The sequence below is a fragment of the Xenopus laevis genome, chromosome 6S (assembly GCF_017654675.1).
Source record: "Xenopus laevis strain J_2021 chromosome 6S, Xenopus_laevis_v10.1, whole genome shotgun sequence".
NCBI lineage: Eukaryota > Metazoa > Chordata > Amphibia > Anura > Pipidae > Xenopus > Xenopus laevis.
In genome coordinates this window covers 135,677,532-135,697,394 of record NC_054382.1, presented here as the reverse complement: position 1 = coordinate 135,697,394, position 19,863 = coordinate 135,677,532, and the positions used below count along the sequence as shown (strand labels likewise).

The window sequence follows — 19,863 nt, the reverse complement described above, 5'->3', positions numbered from 1 at the left end:
GGGACTCTATACCTTCTTACAGACTTTCAGCAGAGGGATAAGCCTTGCATAGGAAACACTAGATCCTGTGTTCCCTAGTCTCTCTTCCACTGCATCCCTAACTGGCGAGGTACCGCCAAGACATTCTGCAAAAGGGCGAGCCTTGCTTTCCAAGCACTAAGTCCTGTCTCCCTTAGTTTTCTTCCTAACTGGGCAAGGTACCACCAGGACACTGGTCCCTCTCTCTCCTAATTGGAGCCTAAACTGCTTGACTACCTAGCCTGTCACTCATCACGTGGTGGAGAACTCCAACAAATCTATCCCACTACTTCCTTCCCTATTGAATTTTGCTGGATACTTCTACGAGGTGGCCTACTTTAGTTTCTCTGCCGTCATGCACTATACCCTTCTCATGAGCCAAAGAAAGAGTAGTACCCAGACTCCCCCTTATATAACCTCCACTGCTTTATGGTGCCACCTGGTGACCACATTAATAAATAACAATTTTGAAGCAACAACATTTATCATGTATCTTACACTTGAATGTAACCAATATTTTTCTGCCCATTGATGCTCCTTTTTCATTTACTGGAGACTCCGTGGCACAGAAAACTGTCTTGTTCTCTCCTTGCCTGGCTCGTCCAGCAAGCCCATAAAATGTGTTAAGGCAGAGGAACCAAAGAATCAATCATGTGAATCACAAATAATCGTTTGATGATATAGTTCAGCGAAGGAAAGATATTCAATTAAAATGCCAAGTGAGCAGGTAAATGTATTTCTATTTGCAGGAAATAATTCCAGGGTGTGAGATACTATGAGTGTTCCTTCAAATAAACCATTAATTTGCGCTTTATAAACTGCAGGTTTATATCTGTGGCCAGTGATGCCCCCAGAGCAAGAGTGACACCCAATTGGGACATCATTGCAACAAAATTGGGATCAACACAGTCATGTAATTGCCTTTGTTCAGCAAAACTGGCCAAAGAGCTTTGTAACCCAAAATAAGGGACACAATCTGCTGCCTCCCTCACACCCTCACCACATAATTAATAATAATAATAATAATGAAGAACAATAAGTCAGAATAATAATAATGAAAATACATTTGCAGGCTGTTATGTCTCATTTTGGCATCATCACGGCACCAACATTAACAAAGAAAACTTTGGTGGCCTCAGTGTTATTAACAGAAGGTGCAGGCAAATGTTTGGATTGGATTTGGACAATAAAACGGCTCAATTTTCTGGAATTGCACCCCTTGACTGTAAGCTGAGCACGTGTCTCTCCTATGTGCCCTGAGTTCCAACAGAGCTCCTGCCCATCTAAGCAGATTTCATTCAGTTCTTCCCCTCTACTCACTGTGATGTGTCAGCCCAACCCTTCTACACAGTCTTGTTTGGGCTGTATATGATCACTGTTTCTTTAACATGTGCTTTCCATGTATTCTTTTTGCTTTCCTTGTTTATAAGAACCTGAATAAGGTTTTCAGTAGGTTCTATTAACTCTTCTTCCCTCTCCCACTACTTAGTTCCAAACTATCAATGTTACTCATGGGCCAGTGTCTTGGAGCACAGAATGTAGAGGAAGAAAGTCCTTCTACCAAATCCCTGCCATTGTACAGATGAAGCAAAATATAGAGCTGGAGCCGAGATGGGACCTTGCAGAACATCTCTGATGCTCACTTGGAATATGCCCAGTTTAGTTTCTGTAATGCATCAATATGGTGCCAGAGAAGGGGCTTTGCTTGAGTAAAATTCCTGCATGGGATATCTAATAATTCCACAAGTAACTACCTTTATAATAGAAAGTCTCTTTCTTTGTTGGTGCTTAAATCCCCTTCCCTCCACTGAAATGGGATGGGCCAGTGCTCTGTGCATCTTTAGATGAATAAAGTGAGATAACCATACTGACCTTATTACACAGCAGTCATTAATCTTCTGCAAGGTCCTTAAGGTTCCATGTTTAACAAGTGCCTCAATAAATGGTTTTGTGTTAAAGGGTAACTGGGAGTTTTCCTGGTATCCCAGTGGCCCAGTCCAACACTGCAGGTCCCGTACCTGTATTTATTAGTCAGATTTTAATCAATAAAAAAAATGAAGTTTTGGTCCAAGTTTAAAATGACTTAGTCCCTTTAAAGAATCAGTCAGGTTTATGTTCAGGATTATGTGGTCGGCTACAAAACTGAGTGTCCCAGCAAACACAGGCAGTAAAGAAAAGCTGAAGCATCTTTCAACATGTTCTCCAAGAAACAAACAGTGAATCTGTTGAACAACTTCCTTTGGTTCTAATATAAACACAGGCCTTAACAACACTCATACAATGTCTGGGGCCCCTGGGGCCCTGGGAATCATTTATATCAGTTCCTTCATATTTGCACCTATTTACAATGATTTCTCAATAAACCAACCTGTAAATAATGTATCTTTGCTAAAGATGGGATTGGAATGAGGGTTTTACAGAGGTTGGTATCTTGATTCCTACAGAATTACCCCAATATTACAGAATTGCTTCGTTCCCTGGTGCCATCCGTATGTGGAAACAGTTCTCATTGCTGGCAGAAACTGGTACTTAGTATAGCGTGGTGCCCCCTCCTCACTAGTGTCTTAAACGAGAACTTAACCCCCGTTAATCAAAAAAAAACATCCCATTCCCTCCATGGTCCCCTTTCCTCCATTGGTCCCATTCAGTCCATTGGTCCCCTTCCCTCCATTGGTCCCCTTCCCTCCATTGGTCCCTTCACTCCATTGCTCCCCTTCTCTCCATTGGCTCCTTCCCTCCATTGGTCCCCTTCCCTCCATTGGTCCCCTTCCCTCAATTAGCCAAATTCTCTACATTGGTTCCCTTGCCTCCATAGACCCCCTTCCCTCCATTGGTCCCTTTCTGTCCATTGGTCCCCTTCCCTCCATTGGCCCCTTCCCTCCATTGGTCCCTTCCCTCCATTGGTCCCTTCCCTCTATTGGCCCCCTTCCCTCAATTGGCCCCCTTCCCTCCATTGGTCTCCTTCCCTCCATTGGCCCCCTTCCCTCCATTGGTCTCCTTCCCTCCATTGGCCTCCTTTCCCCATTGGCCCCCTTCCCTCCATTGGTCCCTTTCTCTCCATTAGTCCCCTTCCCTCCATTGGCCCTTTCTCGTCATTCGTCCCCTTCCCTGCTTTCTCCCTCCATAGTACCCTACTTGAGAAAGTGTCCCTGGCATTAACGTTGGCATACTCATGCAGAGTAGCACAGTGGAGCTCTTGGGTGCCATCTTCAGTATCTTCAGATCCTTTTCTTTTCCTTCTGCAATATTCAGAGCTTTCTGGCACATGTACAGTAGGCAAGACTACCAGACTGGCCCCAACTGTACATGTGCGAAAAACTCGGTGTTGGCGCTCACTTCCACGAGGAATCCGAAAATATTAAATATGGTTCCCAAGAGTTCTGCTGTGCTACTCTGCAACATTAATGCCAGGGACACTTTTTCAGGTAAGTTACTATGGAGGGAGAAAGCAGGAAGGGAGGGCAGGGGATGGGGATTTTTGATTAATGGGGGGTTAGTTCTCCTTTAAAGGCAATATCCCTCTACAGTATATAGCCCAGTGTTTCTTTTTTTTTCTTATGTTTTTATTTAGTTTTCATAACAATGTAAAATAAAAGATAGACATAAAAATGTACATTCCATACTTACTTTCTTAGCGGTTACTAGAAATAATCCAAACCACAATTTCAGATTGATTATCACATGAGAGGACTACTTTGCAGGACAATAATTATCCATAGTTTATGAATACTTAATACCAATTGATTTGGTGACTCCTGGGGGTTGGTCGTGAATTCTGCTCCTGTGGACGACTTAAGTTTTGAATATATTCATCTGTTTCTTGTAATTTGTTGTTGTTGAGTAATAATTCCGTGTCATACCATGTTGTGTGTCTGGATGTGTAAATTGTGAGATATCTAGTAAATGTAGGGCGTGACGCTATATAACTTTTCTGTATTTAGTTCTTTACTTGTGAGTTTTTGTTTAACTAATGATAGTGGAGGGGAAGATACAGAGAGCCAGTGGTGTAAAATAGTTTTCCTGGACACTAATCTGCCCATTAATCTTTCTGCTGATTGTCTCTCAGAGCGTGTTAGAGTTTGGGGTGGGGCTGGGATTCCAAAAATTGTCCATGTTAAAGTAAAGGAATTTTGTGTTGTGTTTTTGACAGTGTATGAGGTCGGCCTGAGGTTGATGACATCTCAAACACTTGTTTGAACTAATAGTACCCATATGATGTGTCCTTATTGGTGTAAGATAGGAGTTATGTATAGTGTTGGGTGAATAAATTCGCCTGTCACGAATTTGTGGCGAATTCCCACATTTCGCAGCCAGCAAATACATTTGCGAATCTCCCCAGCGAAAATTCAAAGGTTTTCACGAAAAAATCTTGAAAATCTGACATTTTCACGAAAAAATCTTGAAAATCGTAAATTGACGCAGGCGAATGTTCACCGCCATCAATTTCATGACTTTTTAGTGAAAACCTTTAAATTTCACAATGTTTGAGTGAAATCCTTCACATTTCACGATTTTTTTGTGAAAACCTTCACATTTCAAATTTTTTGAGTGAAAACATTTGAATTTCACGATTTTTTCTGGAACTTTCCGATTTCATGATTTTTCCCGAATTTTTTGCCGTTTCGTGAATTTTGCGTGAAATTCACAAATTTTTCTGTGAAGCGAAATGGGGCAAATTCGCCCATCACTAGTTATATAGGATTTGTTACGACATCTCTTGGTATTTGCTGGCAGTTAAATTTTCATAGTTTTCGCATGATATTGAAGTATTTTAGAAGCATCAATCGATGGGAGGGGCTGCTCTATGGTTCCATAGAAAGTTACCATATAGTGGGCTGGTAGGGGGCTGTTTGGGCTTCTGTGTACTTGGAATGGCAGAGCCTATTTTGACTCCCAGTCCAGGCCTGCTGATAAACTTCAGTCACTCTTTACTGCTGTACTGCAAATTGGAGTGATATCACCCCCCTCCCTCCCCCCCAGCAGCCAAACAACAGAACAATGGGAAGGTAACCAGATAGCAGCTCCCTAACACAAGATAACAGCTGCCTGGTAGATCTAAGAACAGCACTCAATAGTAAAATCCAGGTCCCACTGAGACACATTCAGTTCCATTGAGTAGGAGAAACAACAGGCTGCCAGAAAGCATTTCCCTCCTAAAGTGCAGGCACAAGTCACATGACTGGGGGCAGCTGGGAAATTGACAAAATGTCTAGCCCCATGTCAGATTTCAAAATTGAATATAAAAAAATCTGTTTGCTCTTTTGAGAAATGGATTTCAGTGCAGAATTCTGCTGGAGCAGCACTATTAACTGATGTGTTTTGAAAAAAACATGTTTTCCGATGACTGGATCCCTTTAAGGATTCGGATTCGGTCCAGCCAGGCACAAGGATTCGGCCAAATCTGAATCCTGCTGAAAATGGCCGAATCCTGGCCGAACCGAATCCTGGATTCGGTGCATCCCTATTATTAACTGCACAGCCCATTTAATTTCATCCCCTACCAGAGAAGAGATGAGCAAACTGCTGGGAATTTGTTTCTCCAGAACATTCCGTTAAAAAATGATATAATGCAAACTTTGCTGAGAGTTTTTAAACTTTCAAAGCCCCTATTTTCCAGTGTTTTCCAAGTAAATGGAAAATGGAAATAAATGAATCAAGTGGAAATGGAAGTTGATATAAATTAAATAAGAATCTACAATAGAAACAAGTTGGAATTTGAACTGAGCAATAACAATACATGTGTAGCCTTACAGAGAATTTGTTTTTTAGATGGGGTCAGTGACCCCCATTTGAAAGCAGTGACCCCCATCAGAAGAAAAAGGCAAATAATTCAAAAAGTTGTTTAAAATTCTATAACATATTAAAAGCTAACTTAAAGGTGAGCCACCCCTTTAATTCAAAGCTAGTTAACCTGGGGATATTTCAGACAGTTCAGAAGATAGAAATGGAGTAACAGATGCCCAGTTTGCTCTGGTTCTAGTATCCCATAGCAACCAGTCAGCAGGTCATTTGTTAATTAAGGGGACTATAAGTCCGAATGCAAAAAGCTCGAAAAATTTTAGGTCACTACAAAATACAAATTTTTAGTGGAAAAAAACCTTGAATTTTTTTCAAGATTTATTATACCCTGAGGATGGAAAAAGTCCAAATCAGAAAATCCTCCATCTCAGACCTGCCGAGGTTTATATAAGTCAGTGAGAGAGGTCCCTATCCTATTTTGAAGTTTGTGTGGTCTGTGCTGGAATTAGCCCGAAAATCCAACAATTTTGCAAAAATTCTGACTTTTCAGGTTTTCGCTAGATTTTATTGAGTTTTTACCAGATCTGATTAAATCATGATGTTTTAATAATAAATAAGGTCTAATCATGGATTCTAGTTTGGCCGGGCTTTTTTTATTTAAATACTCAGAATAATTTGGATTTTGATAAATAAGCCCCCCCATTATATGAAAACACTGTAGATACTGAATAAAAGTTTACCATTTTTTGGCCTTACAGATTTCATTGAGATTGATCTAGACGTGAGATCATTTTATTTTTTTGCAACCCTTCTCAAAAACATCTCAAATTCATTGAGGCAATTAAAGGCTTCTATTATAAATATAATCTTCAAATATAAAGAAGAATTAGACCTAGGTGTTCTATTACTTGGTAGAAGAAGGAGCAGATATTGAACAGTAGTGATGGGCAAATCTATTCCATTTCGCTTTGCTAAAAAATTAGCGAAACTGCAAAAGACTCGCAAAACGCATTGAATTCAGAATTATTTTGACACACGCCAATTTTTACACAAACGACAATTTTTATACGCGCAACTATGTTGTCCTAATGCATTAAAGTCAATGGGCGTCCAAATAATTTTGAAGTTTGACAAATTTTATGCTCTCGACAATTTTGACCCGCGAGAATTTTTTTTTTTTGTTGCAACAATTTTTTTGCCAGCTGCAGTTTCACAAAAACATTTGCAGGCGGCGAGAAGCAAATATTCGCCACAAATACATGCCTGCAGAATAAATTCGACCCATCACTAATGAACAGCTTATTTCCATCAAAAAAGAATCAAGATGGCGTTCTGGAGATGCCGATGTGGTTCCCAAGATCCAGTGGGCATAAAAGCTTCTATATCATCTTCTTTATAAATAAATAATAAAATACTTTCCAAATTGCTTTGGTATAGAAGTTCTGTATAAAGGTCTTCTTCTCTTCTTCAAGGGGTCACGTTCAGCACTTGGTTGGTTGAGTAATTATTCATTGAGTTTCAATATTCATATCACAGAAACACAGAGGCCGGGGTACAAGAAACACAGTGACTGGAATGAAGCAAACAAACCCCCAAATATATGAAAAGTAAAAGAAGGAGAAGGAACAGTTGGCCCATGGTTACTGTAAGGAACTTATCCTGGTGGTCTAGCGGCAGCGGGGTCCACACATGGACGCCCGTCGCGCTGCTTCCTTCTCCTGTGCCGGCTTCCTCTAGGGCGCGCGCCGCACACATGTTCGTTATTTAAAGGCGCAGTCGCGCTGGTGTGATGGTGCGAAATTCAAAGGTATATTAAACCCATTCAGATTACAGGACCTTGCCCGTTGTTAGGTTCAATTAGCTTGTTCCTAGGTGTTTATTGTGATTCCTGTCTTGATCTACTCTGTTTGACCCTTGCCTGCCTGCTTACTACTCTGACCTCTCCAATCCTGACCTTGCCTGGCTGAAACTACGTTGTTCTCTCCAATCCTGAAACCTTGCCTGTTCTCCAACTATTCTCCGATCTCTAATCCTGATACTGTCTGACTATTCTAACTGCTTGTGCTGGCCCGGCCTGCCTGTTCCTGGTGGCTTCCTATCTTCCAACATCCTTGTAAACAGTCGTGCCCCATTGCCTGCCAGAATTACGCCTTGCACCTCTCATTAAGTCCAGGTGGCATCTGAGTTAAGCCGAGGGCTCCTCCCGAGGCCAAAGATGGTCACTTAACTGGTGAAGTATGAGCCGAGACCAGGGTGCTTGGCTTCTGTTCTGGTGTAGGGTGCCGACCGTGACAGTTACACATGTATGAAGAACAGTTTTACTTTGTGACTTTCTGTCTAGAAACATCTCAGGAGGTCTGTGGATTCAGCTCAGGTATCTAATGGATTCTTGTTTTGTTCTGTAAATCAAGGTGCCCATTAAGTATAAGTGAGATTATAGTGGAGTATTTGTATAAACAAGTCACTTATTTTCCTGGCACAAACATTGGAATCAAACAGATATAACTGGTTCCCGTGAGTATTTAACTTGTTGCCTAACAGGTCTGCCATCCCATTAAACTGTATCCCAACTGCCATAAAGTTATATTTTCTGCCAATTAATTCAGCAGGCTGCCAAGCAACTCACTAATTATTGTTTCAGATATAGTCCTTGGAGGAAAAGTATGTGAAATTAAATAATCCCAGGGTGTAACATATGCGTTGGTTAAATAGCACACGTCTGTAGTAAATCAATGGCAGCTTCTATCATTAGGAAACCTCCTTCTATACAGACCATCATCAGATGAATTATTTGTGCCATATATATATATATATATATAATACACAAAAGCCATGAATCTCTTGTAAATTCTATCCTTATAAACGGTGAGTTCTGATGTCATCAGTTATAAACGGTGAGTAGTGATGTCATTTTTGTCATATGACTCACTGAAACTGTGTATTATAAGTAAATATAATAAAAATTGAAGCACTCAGGGACTTACAAGTTATTATTATATTATTATATATTATAAGACATTATTTATTGGTGGTTATATAAATACTGTACACACTGTAATGGTACAACTTCAGATCCTAAGGCAGAGACTAGTGACATCACAAATACATTAAATACAGTGAGAGGACGAGGGAATTTTTGCCTCAAATACATTAATTACAGTCAGAGGAAATGGTTTCTAAAATCACAGACCCCCTTACCCCTCTGAAAAGCAGGTTACGTGAAGCTTGGAGAAGGTTTCAACATTGAGTTCTAAAAGAAATTAGAAATAGTTTATGGAAGATATAAGAATAGCACCCAAGTATAAATTAAGGTATCTCAAAACCCAGAACTAACACCAAGGTCCCGGTCACGGCTCACGCTTCCGCCTTTCGCTTTGGAGGAGCCCTCCGTTACTCAGATGCCTCCAGGTCTTATAGTGGGAGGACTAAGGGGAGGGTTCTGGGCAGACAAGGGAATAAAACGTGTACTAGACGGACAGGGAACAGGAAGTGCAGTCGAGGGACAGGCCAGGGTCGATACCAATCTAGGCGTGCAGTACATTATATTGTATATTAGAGAGGTAGTCGGGGTCACAAGCCAAAGTCAAACCGTTACAGTAACGAGACCCAATAGAATGTTCAAAGAACAGGCAGAGGTTGGTACAGGCAGGAGAACAGCAAGGGTCAGGGACAGGCAGTGGTCAATTAACAGGATCAGACAAGATAAACACACCCAGGAACTATGGAACATAGAGGTATGTTGGGCAAAGAATGTTTGGACGAGGCCAATTTAAAGATTTGAGATTCACACCAAGCACTAGGACTTTATCTAGACAACAAATAATTTTGGGGAGCAATACTGTCTCTCTGAAGCATCAACATGAGAGTGATCTGCAAAACCAACTCAAATAGCTTTGGTTCCCCTTTGTATGGATTGAACTAAGCAGTTGGCTTGTTACTACTACATGAGATATTAATATTACAGTTAAGTACTAAGGGTTTGGAAGCGCACTGAAGGACAAGTTACAGGGCTTGGTTACTAATAAAGAAAAGTATTCTGGTTATTCCAGTGCTGTCAGTAGACTTCATTTAGTTAGAAATGAGCTTCATATTGTCATTAAACCTTCTATTTCCATACTTGTGAAACTTGAATTTATCATGGGAAAAAAAATCTCCTGTGCCATTTACTTTAGGGTAGAGCTTGCCTTAGCTTAGAAAATTAAAGGGATTGTGTCATGATTTTTATGGTGTATTTCCAAATGAAAGTCTTTTCACTACAAATAATTCACTCTACCGTATTCAAGTTTGTTCCTGAAGCAACAGATGAAGGTAATATTGTTGTGTAGGAGCCATCTCATGTCATTGTGCCTGATCCTGTGCTTTCAGCCAGTCTGATGAAAATAATAACTCACCCTGGTGGTCTAGTGGTGCGGGGACGCCCGCCGCTCTTCTCCCTGCACCATTGCTGCTCCTTAGGGCGCGCGCCCACGTCTCGTCTTCTTCATAAACGCAGACGCGCTGGAGTGATGATGTCAGCGGGCAGAGGCGCGCAATGGTGCGAAATTCAAACGGTATAAAAGGGAATTTTAGGTTGCAGTTCATTGCCTGTTATAGGAGTTTGTTCCTGGTGCTTCTGAGCTTTGCTAATCTGTTTTGAACCTGTTTGATTCCTGTTGTGACCCCTGCCTGGCTTCTGACTATTCTGACCTCTGGATCCTGACCCGTGCCTGTATACCGACTACCTCTTCTGCTTAACCCCTCTGATTGACTTCCTGGTTTGACCCTTGCCTGCCTGACTACGTTTATTCTCTGCCTGCCCCGACCCGGCCAGATCTGACTTTCGGCCTAAAGACTCTCGCTAACAGTCGTGTCCCTCTGCCTATCCAGGACCTCTAGCTTTGCACTTCTCGTTTAAGTCCAGGTGGCATCCAAGTAGCTGAGGGCTCCTCCCGAGGCCGAGGCCTTCACACTACAGGTGAAGCACGAGCCAAGACCAGGGTGCTTGGCATTTGTTCTGGTGTTGGGTGCCGACCGTGATATTATAATGGGCCATGGAAGATGAAGGTCACACCACTGCTGCCGCTCCTCCATCTACTACAGAAGCGCTTCTAACCACCTTACTTCAGCGCTTGGAGGATCACGAGCAAAAGCAAGATTATCTCATGCAGGGCTTCCATAATCTGACCCACCGACTGGATACTTCTCTACAGTCTCCAGCTCCAGTAGTCACCCCTCCTATGGCTGTTCCAGTGGGTTCTTCTGCCATGATGGGTAACGTATTAAAAACCCATGAACCTAAAATTGTCTTTCCCGAAAAATATAATCGGGATAGATCAAAATATTTCGTGTTCCGGGAGGCATGCAAATTATACCTCAGCTTCTTTCCTCAGTCTTTCGCTACTGGCGAGGAAAAAGTGAGGTTTGTAATGACCCTATTACAGGGTGATCCCCAAAATTCGGCCCTCCCACTGATTCTGCCCGCTTTTCCCTAGAAACCTTCTCTCACATTATGGTGATACTTTATGATGACTCGGATTGCGCATCATCTGCCAATTCTGCGATTTGTAAATTACGCCAGGGAAAACAGGACGCGGAGGTGTATTGCACTGAATTCCGCCGATGGGCAGTAGAAACTGGGTGGAACGACATGGCTCTCCGTAGCCAGTTCTGGATAAGGCTCTCAGATTCCGTCAAAGGCAGCCTAGTTTATTATCCATTATCTTCTAACTTGGATGACCTCATGCCATCCAAGTAGGTAGAAGACAGAGGGACAGAAGGGGTGAGAAAGGTACTTCCTTTCATTCTGGGGTTACCAAAGTTAAGTCTTTCTTTCCAAATATGGTTACCAATGTCAAACCTCTTAATCCCTCTGTGCCTTTACCTCAGGAAGAACCCATGCAACTGGGCATATCCCATCTAACTCCTGAGGAAATCGCTCGCAGGTGATCTTTGGGTCTTTGCATTTATTGTGGGGAAAAAGGTAATTTTTTAAATCAATGTCCTAAGAGGCCGGGAAACTTCCAAGCCTAAATGGAGAAGGGGAGCTCCGTTTGGGTAAAGAAGTTTCCTCTCCCTTTAACCTCTCTAAATCCTCCTATGAGAATCTTAGCGGTTGACAAAAAACCCTTGGGGTTAGGTTTGGTAACCAAGAAGACTGCGGTCTTATCTATATGTTCGAACAACTTGCACTGTGAGGAATTAATGTACAAAACAGGTATCTGAGGAGAAATAGCAGAGCTCACCCACTCGGCGTCTAGGAAGAACGTTTCCCCTCCAGAGGCTTCCCGCGAGAACTCCACGGGCGCAATCAATCCCAATTCACACAGAACAAGATGAGTTCAGTCAGTGCGGGCGATCAGCCGGAGAAAATAGGGAACGTATAATCTTCATCAAATATGGCTTTATTCCAGCAAACAATGTGACATACAGTGGCAATCAATAGTGCAGTACAGCCTACGCGTTTCGTGCCCAGAACAAACACCACTTCATCAGAGCTCTGAGCTTCTGATGAAGTGCCATTTGGTCTGGGCACGAAATGCGAAGGCTGAACTGCACTATTGATTGCCACTGTATGTCACATTGTTTGCTGGAATAAAGCCATATTTGATGAAGATTATACGTTCCCTATTTTCTCCGGCTGATCGCCCGCACTGACTGAACTCATCTTGTTCACTGTCAGGAATTAGCTTTTTTTATTATTGAGGGTGCTTCCTCTCCTCTGATATTGGGGTTACCTTGGCTACAAACACATAACCCACTGGGTAACTGGGAAGGTTTTACAATGGGGTTTAAAATGTGAGGGTTCTTGCATTCCTCAGGTAATGGTGGTTGCATCCCTTGAAGGTTTACCTGCGGCATATGCCAATTTACTGATGTTTTTTCTAAGAAAGCTGCAGAGACCTTACCCCCACATAGGCAGTGTGACTGCACAATTGACCTCATCCCTGGGTCTTCTCCCCCTCGAGGGAGAACTTATCCTCTCTCATTGCCTGAAGCCCAGGCATTGTCACGATCGCCGCCCGGAGCAGGTCCAGGAGCTCCGGGCGGCGCGTCCTTCCCGGCCAGCGTCGCTCCCAAAATGGCGGCGCCCAAGCCTTACCAAGACGCCAGAATGGCGCCCAAGTATAGGATTCGTTCCTGTGTGTTTCCTGGGTTTTCCTGTCTGCTATTTTGAAGACTTATCCTGTTCCTGTTTGTTGCTGACCCCTTGCCTGGACTTTTGGACTTTGCTGATATTCTGCCTGCCTTTGAACCCTTGCCTGGACTTTGGTTATTCTCCTGATTTACCCCTTGTTGGACACCGCGACCTTGACTCCCTTGTGGGCTTCCTCCTTGATCCTGACAACCTCCCTGGTGGGAGCATCCCGGCTCCCTGACAGGCATTGAGAGAATATATCAATGAAAACCTTGAAAGAGGTTTTATTAGATCCTCTAGTTCCCCTGGATTCTTTTTTGTCGGCAAGAAAGATGGTGGTCTTCGCCCTTGTATAGACTACAGGGGTCTTAACAAGATCATCATACCCCCTTCCTCTGATTTCCGAATTATTTGACCAAGTTAAAAATGCCAAAATTTATTCCAAGCTTGATCTTAGAGGTGCTTATAACCTCATCCGTATCAGGGAAGGGGATGAGTGGAAGACGGCCTTTAACACCAGGGCCAATACGAATATTTAGTAATGCCGTTTGGTCTTTGTAACGTTTCAGGAATTTGTCAATGACGTCTTCCGGGACCTGCTGGGGTTATTCGTAGTGGTCTATCTAGATGATATCCTGATCTTTTCTTCTAATTTGAGTGATCACCGTAAACACGTTCAGGAAGTGGTACTCAGGTTGAGGAAAAATAACCTCTACACCAAACTAGAGAAATGCACCTTTGAGGTTTCGTCTGTACAATTTTTGGGGTTTAACATCGCTAGTAAGGGTCTGGAAATGGGCCCTGGGAAAGTTAAAGCGGTACTAGATTGTGCCCAGCCTCTTTCTTTGCGGGCAACCCAAAGGTTTTTAGGGTTCACCAACTATTACCTCCAATTTATTAAAAAATTTTCCTTGATAGTGGCCCTATCACTGATTTAATAAAAAAAGGTGCAGATTCGAGTATGTGGCTTCCCAATGCTATTCAAGCCTTCAAAATCCTCAAAGAGGAGTTTGCGTCTGCCCCCATTCTTCGTCACCCTGACACCACACTTCCATTCATTGTTGAGGTTGATGCCTCAGAGGTTGGGGTGGGGGCAGTCCTTTCTCAAAGGCATCCAACAACCAACAAGGTACACCCTTGTGCCTTTTTCTCTAAAAAATGTTCGCCTGTCGAGGCTAATTATGATATTGGGAATAGAGAATTGTTGGCTGTTAAGTGGGCCTTTGAGAAATGGTGACATATGTTGGAGGGGGCGAAGCATTTGATAACGGTCTTCACTGACCATAAGAATTTGTTGTATATCTAGTCTGCCAATCGGCTGAATCTTAGGCAGGCCAGATGGGCTTTATTTTTCACCCGGTTTAATTTTTCCCTTACCTACAGGCCTGGCTCCAAAAACACCAAGGCAGATGCACTCTCTAGAAGTTTCGAATCCATCTCATCTGATTCTAGTGAGTGCATTCCTATCATTCCTGGTGAGTTAATTGTGGCAGCTCTGGGCTCAGATCTTACCACCCTATTAGCCTCAGTCCAGTCTTCTGCCCCTGTAGAAACTCCCCCTGGGAGATTATTTGTTCCAGAGAATTTGAGGGTACAAGTGTTGGGCGAAGCCCATAATTCCAAAATGGCAGGACATCGTGGCATCACTAAAACGGTGTCCCTCTTGTCTCGCAATGTATGGTGGCCTTCCTTTAAGCAGGATGTCAAAAGATTTGTTGATTCTTGCCCTGTTTGCCAAAGATCAAAATCCGTCTGCATAGTACCATCAGCTGCTGCTACTACACCAATGCCCCCTTCAGCCTCTGATGGAGACGGTGGTGGAGGTGCTGGAGGACTCGCAGCAAGCGCAGCAGGTTCTGCGCCTCCTTCTCTCTGCCTCCTGCTGCCTCGGCCCCTCCTTCAGCTGGATCTTCTTGGATCTTCTTGGATCCACTCCGCTGGTAATCAAAGAACTTGAGTTTGAGTAATACAGCACTTGCATTTGTATTGTACAAATTATACAGGCTGAGGTGTTGTGTAACTACAAGAAAACCATCATCGATAAGGATGGCAAGTATGGGGATGGCAAAGCCATTAAGAGAGTTTTTTGCAGCAGACAATCCTATTCTCTATTTGACAGCTCATTTACTTGTTATCTAACTTGTCTGCAATTATATGACAGTCAGTCAAAGTCAACTGTTCCAATCCTAATTAAAGTATTCACTTAAATACATTTTTGCTGTAAAATAGCAAATCATTATAAAACAATTTGTGACTTTATTGTAATAAACAAGAGAATTCTATGTTTTCTCTACGTTCCACCTCCACACGCAGCTCATCCACCAAAACAGTGTTCCTCCTCTTCAAGTCACTTCAGATTCTCTGGAGGTTAAGCAGATGCAGGACGACCCCATAGTGCCGGCGTAGCCTGCGCCTCAGCCGCTCCATAATGCTCCGGCGGAGTGCCTGGATGCCAATTGTCCTGGGAGGGTTATTGTCATATCCCTCCCGAAGCAGGTACATGATGAAGTACCTCGACTCCTCCTCCCGTGTCATCCCAGGTTCTACTAAGGCCATGGCTTGCAAGTTTTGGAATGCTACAAGTGGAAGGGCAGGGCTTTTATATTGGTGATGCCCATTTTTGACGCAAAGGCACCGAAATTGATGAATTGAAATTTTAATATTAAGTCACACTATATTTGCTAACTAGGCACTATTAGAAGTAACATTATTAGAATTAAAATTAGACTTTGAAGAAGAAGTAGACCCCCAATCATAAATAATTAACCTGAAAATGCGGCATTATTAGAAGCCACATCATTTATAGGAGCCTTGGCAGACCCAATCCAGAAGAAATTAGACAAGCATGCGGCAAATAATGAATCTGCTATTGAATTGAGTGTCCCTTATGTTATGTGACTTGTGCCTGCACTTTAGGAGAGAAATGCTTTCTGGCAGGCTGCTGTTTTTCCTTCTCAATGTAACTGAATGTGTCTCAGTGGGACCTGGATTTTACTATTGAGTGTTGTTCTTAGATCTACCAGGCAGCTGTTATCTTGTGTTAGGGAACTGCTATCTGGTTACCTTCCCATTGTTCTGTTGTTTGGCTGCTGGGGGGGGGGGAAGAGAGGGGGGGTGATCTCAGTCCAACTTGCAGTACAACAGTAAAGAGTGATTGTAGATTATCAGAGCACACGTCACAAAAAAACGTTTTTCCCATGACAGTATCCCTTTAAGTTAATATAGGCATTGATTTGGCAGAAGAAGACTGTGTGTCTGTGACTGACTGTCACTCTGCAGCATCAGACCGCGTGTGCCAGAGCGCGCCTCGCTCAACTCTATGAAGCCGCAGGTCAGTGACATCACTGGTGTGCACCAATTCTCAGAGAGATTGATTGGATGCACACGCAGAGGAGTGAGAGCGACGACGGCGCATACTGCCTGCCTTAAGTCAGTGCCTTCTGCCCTTCCTTGCCTGAATTTTTTTTTTTAAATAAAACAAAATTTCAGTACAAACCCCATGGGCCCCTATCACTAACAGGCCCCTAGGCTATAGCCTAGGCTAGCCTAGTGGTTAATCCGCCCCTGGGCAAGGCAGCACCTCCAGAGTGTACTGTGCCAGTTCTGGCCACTGGTCGAGCCTTGATACCCAATAATGCGTGGGGTCATCATCAGGGTGAATGGCATCCTGCACCCGTACGCCCATAGGCTTTGGACTGAGGTGCAGTGCTGCCCTGTTGCCTGCCCCCCCCAGCAGTGGTCGGTGGAGCCGGCTCTTCATCCTCATACTCATCAACAACAAACAGTTCCCCCCCTGAACTGCTGCTGCTGTTATCTTCGTGAGCCGCAGCACCAATTCTACTTACAGCGCTGCCTGAGGCGGCTCCTTCAATGCCGCCCCTCCCTCGCCGGCAGGAACACTAATGCGAAGAGCGCAATTGCGCTCTCTTGCAATAGTAAAGCGGAATTTCCGGTTTAAAAAACGGAAATTCGGCTCTTAAAGGTACCAGGAGCGGCTTTTTGCCGCCCCTGGAAACCTCTCCTGCGTTGCCGCCTGAGGAGAGTTTCTCAACTCGCCTCATTGGCGGCACGCCCCTGCTGAGCCGGCTCCCAGGGTCTGTCCCTGTCATCGTCCTCCCCCAGACCAGACCCTGCCTCATACATGGAATCAATACCCACATCCAGCAGCTGGTGTCTGACCCCACACCAGCAACCTGCTGCCCTGCCATAAGGGGACCCTGCCCAATATCCCCTACTGATGTGGGCTGTGACATGACCTCCTCCTCTTCATCAAACATGAATGCCCCCCCCCATTCCTGCCTGATCATCAAAAAGATCCACCTCAGGATCAAATAAGAGGGATGGGGTGTCATCCCACACTGAGCTAGCAGGTGATGCCACTCACTGGTGCCCGCTGCAGATGAGGTAACCTGGGTCAGCCAGTCTACCACTGCCTCTGCCTGCTGCGAGCGTTTGCGTCAGACTGGGCATGGCACGTGGCCTGGGCTGTTGTGGGGTTGGATGCCCACGACCAGCACCACGGCCTCTTCCTCAGACGCCCCTCCCTATCCCATCCTTCTTCCCACCACCACCACCCCTCCCCCCTCTCCCACGGCCCGTCATAGTGGGCACAACTAAACTAAAAAAAATAAATAAGGGGGGTTTTGGATATTTGGAAGGAAATAGAAAAACGAGCCGCAAGGCGAATTTTTGCTGCAGTTTCACAAAAATTCACCGCGACAAAACGTGGAAATTCACTGCAAATTTAACCATGGCGAATTTATTCACCCATCACTACCTGCCACACTAGGCCCAGCCCTTTGTGGCCTTCCCACAAATCCGGTCCTGCAAGCACTTCTAGAAATTCTGTTCATGAGTAAAGGTGGCCACACACGGGCCGATAAAAGCTGCCGACAGACCGAGTCGGCAGCTTATTGGCCCGTGTATGGGGGCCCCCGACAGGCTTCCCCGATCGAGATCTGGCCGAAAGTCGGCCAGATCTTAATCGGATGGGACTAAAAATCCCGTCAGATCACGGCCGCATCTGTTCGTTGATGCGGTCCCGCGATCCGACCGCACATTCACATTCGCTAGTATCCGATCGTTGGGCCCTAGGGCCCACGATCGGATCAGCCCGATATTGTCCACCTCAGGATCTCTCCATGTATGGCCACCTTAAATGTTGTAATAATTGTACTGTGTCATATGTGTCTATTCTCCTGGAGGTTGTTCTACCATTAGGTCCATATATCTTTGGACAGACAACTTTCTTCTCTAATTTTGGTTCTGTACATGACCACAATGAAGTTTAAATGAAACAACTCAGATGCAGTTGAACTGCAGACTTTCAGCTTTAATTCAGTGGGTTGAACAAAAAGATTGTATAAAAATGTGACGAACTAAAGCCTTTTTTTTAACACAATCTCTTCATTTCAGGGGCTCACAAGTAATTGGACAAATTAAAAAAGTGAAAATAAAATGTTCATGTCTAATAGTTGGTGGAAAATCCTTTGCTGCAATGACAGGCTGAAGTGTTGGACTCATGGACATCAGCAGATTGTGGGTTTGCTCCTGTTTAATGCTCTGCCAGGTCTTTACTGCAGCCGCTTCTTTCACTTGCTCTTTGTTTGTGGCCTTTCTGTCCCAAGTTTAGTCTTCAACAAGTGAAATGCAGCTCAATTGGCTTCACATCAGGTGAATATTCCACTTCTTTGCTTTAATAAACTCCTGGGTTGCTTTGGCTCTATGTTTTGGCTCATTATGAGACGCCTCCCAATCAATGTGAGTGCATTTAGCTCACATGCACCCCAAGCCATCACACTGCCCCCCAAATGTTTTATACACAACTGTGCTATGCTTTGGATCATCAGCTCTTCCCAAGCCTTCTCCACACTTGTTTACTCTTGCCATCATTCTGTTAGAGCAGGGATCCCCAACCTTTGGAACCCGTGAGCAACATTCAGAAGTAAAAGGAGTTGAGGAGCAACACTGGCATGAAAAATGTTCCTGGGGTGCCAAATGAGTGCTGTGATTGGCCATTTGGTAGCCCCTATGAGGATTTTAAACCTACATTGAGGTTCTGTTTGGCAGTATACCTGGTTTTTATACAACCAAAACTTGTCTCTAAGTCTGGAATTCAAAAATAATCACCTGCTTTGAGGCCACTTGGAGCAACATCCAAGGGGTTGGAGAGCAACATGTTACTCACGAGCTACTGGTTGGGGATCACTGTGCTAGAGCTTCATCTTGGTTTCATCTGTCCAAAGAATGTTTTTCCACAACTGTGCGGCTTTTTTAGATTTTATTTTTAGCAAAGTCCAATGTAGCCTTTGTATTGTTGGTGCTTATGAGTGGCTTGTACCTTGCAGTGTCCCCTCTGTATTTACTTTCATACAGTCTTCTCTTTATGGTAGACTTGGATATGGAGACTCTACCTCCTGGAGACTGTTCTTCACTTGGTTGTCTCTTGTGAAGGGCTTTCTCTTCCCCATGGAAATGATTCTGAGATCAACCACCACTGTTGTCTTCCGTGGACGTCCAGGTCTTTTTGTGTTGCTGAGTTCACCAGTGATTTCTTTCTTTCTCACCATGTACCAAACTGGAGATTTTGCCTCTCCTAATATTGGAGCAATTTCTCGGATGGTTTTTTCTGTTTTTGCAGCTTAAGGAGGACTTGTTTCACCTGCATGGAGATCTCCTTTGTCCCCATGTTGTCTGTTCCACATACACCCCCCCCCCTCAAATCAACTCCAGGGCTTTTATCTGCTTCATTGATAATGACATAACCAAGGAATTGCCCCACCTGCCCATGAAATAGCCTTTGACTCAATTGTACAATTACTTTTGAGCCCCTGAAATGAAGAGATTGTGTTAAAAAAAGGCTTTAGTTTGTCACATTTTTATACAATCTTTTTGTTCAACCCACTGAATTAAAGCTGAAAGTCTGTAGTTCAACTGCATCTGAGTTGTTTCATTTAAACTTCATTGTGGTCATGTACAGAACCAAAATTATT

The 19,863-nt window shown here is 43.8% G+C and overlaps 1 protein-coding gene across 2 annotated transcripts in view; it reads left to right on the top strand.

The window, feature by feature from the left end:
- nxpe3l.1.S (neurexophilin and PC-esterase domain family member 3 like gene1 S homeolog) overlaps positions 1-19,863 on the top strand; it is a 46,710-nt gene that overhangs the window by 11,568 nt on the left and 15,279 nt on the right. The window lies entirely within an intron of this gene.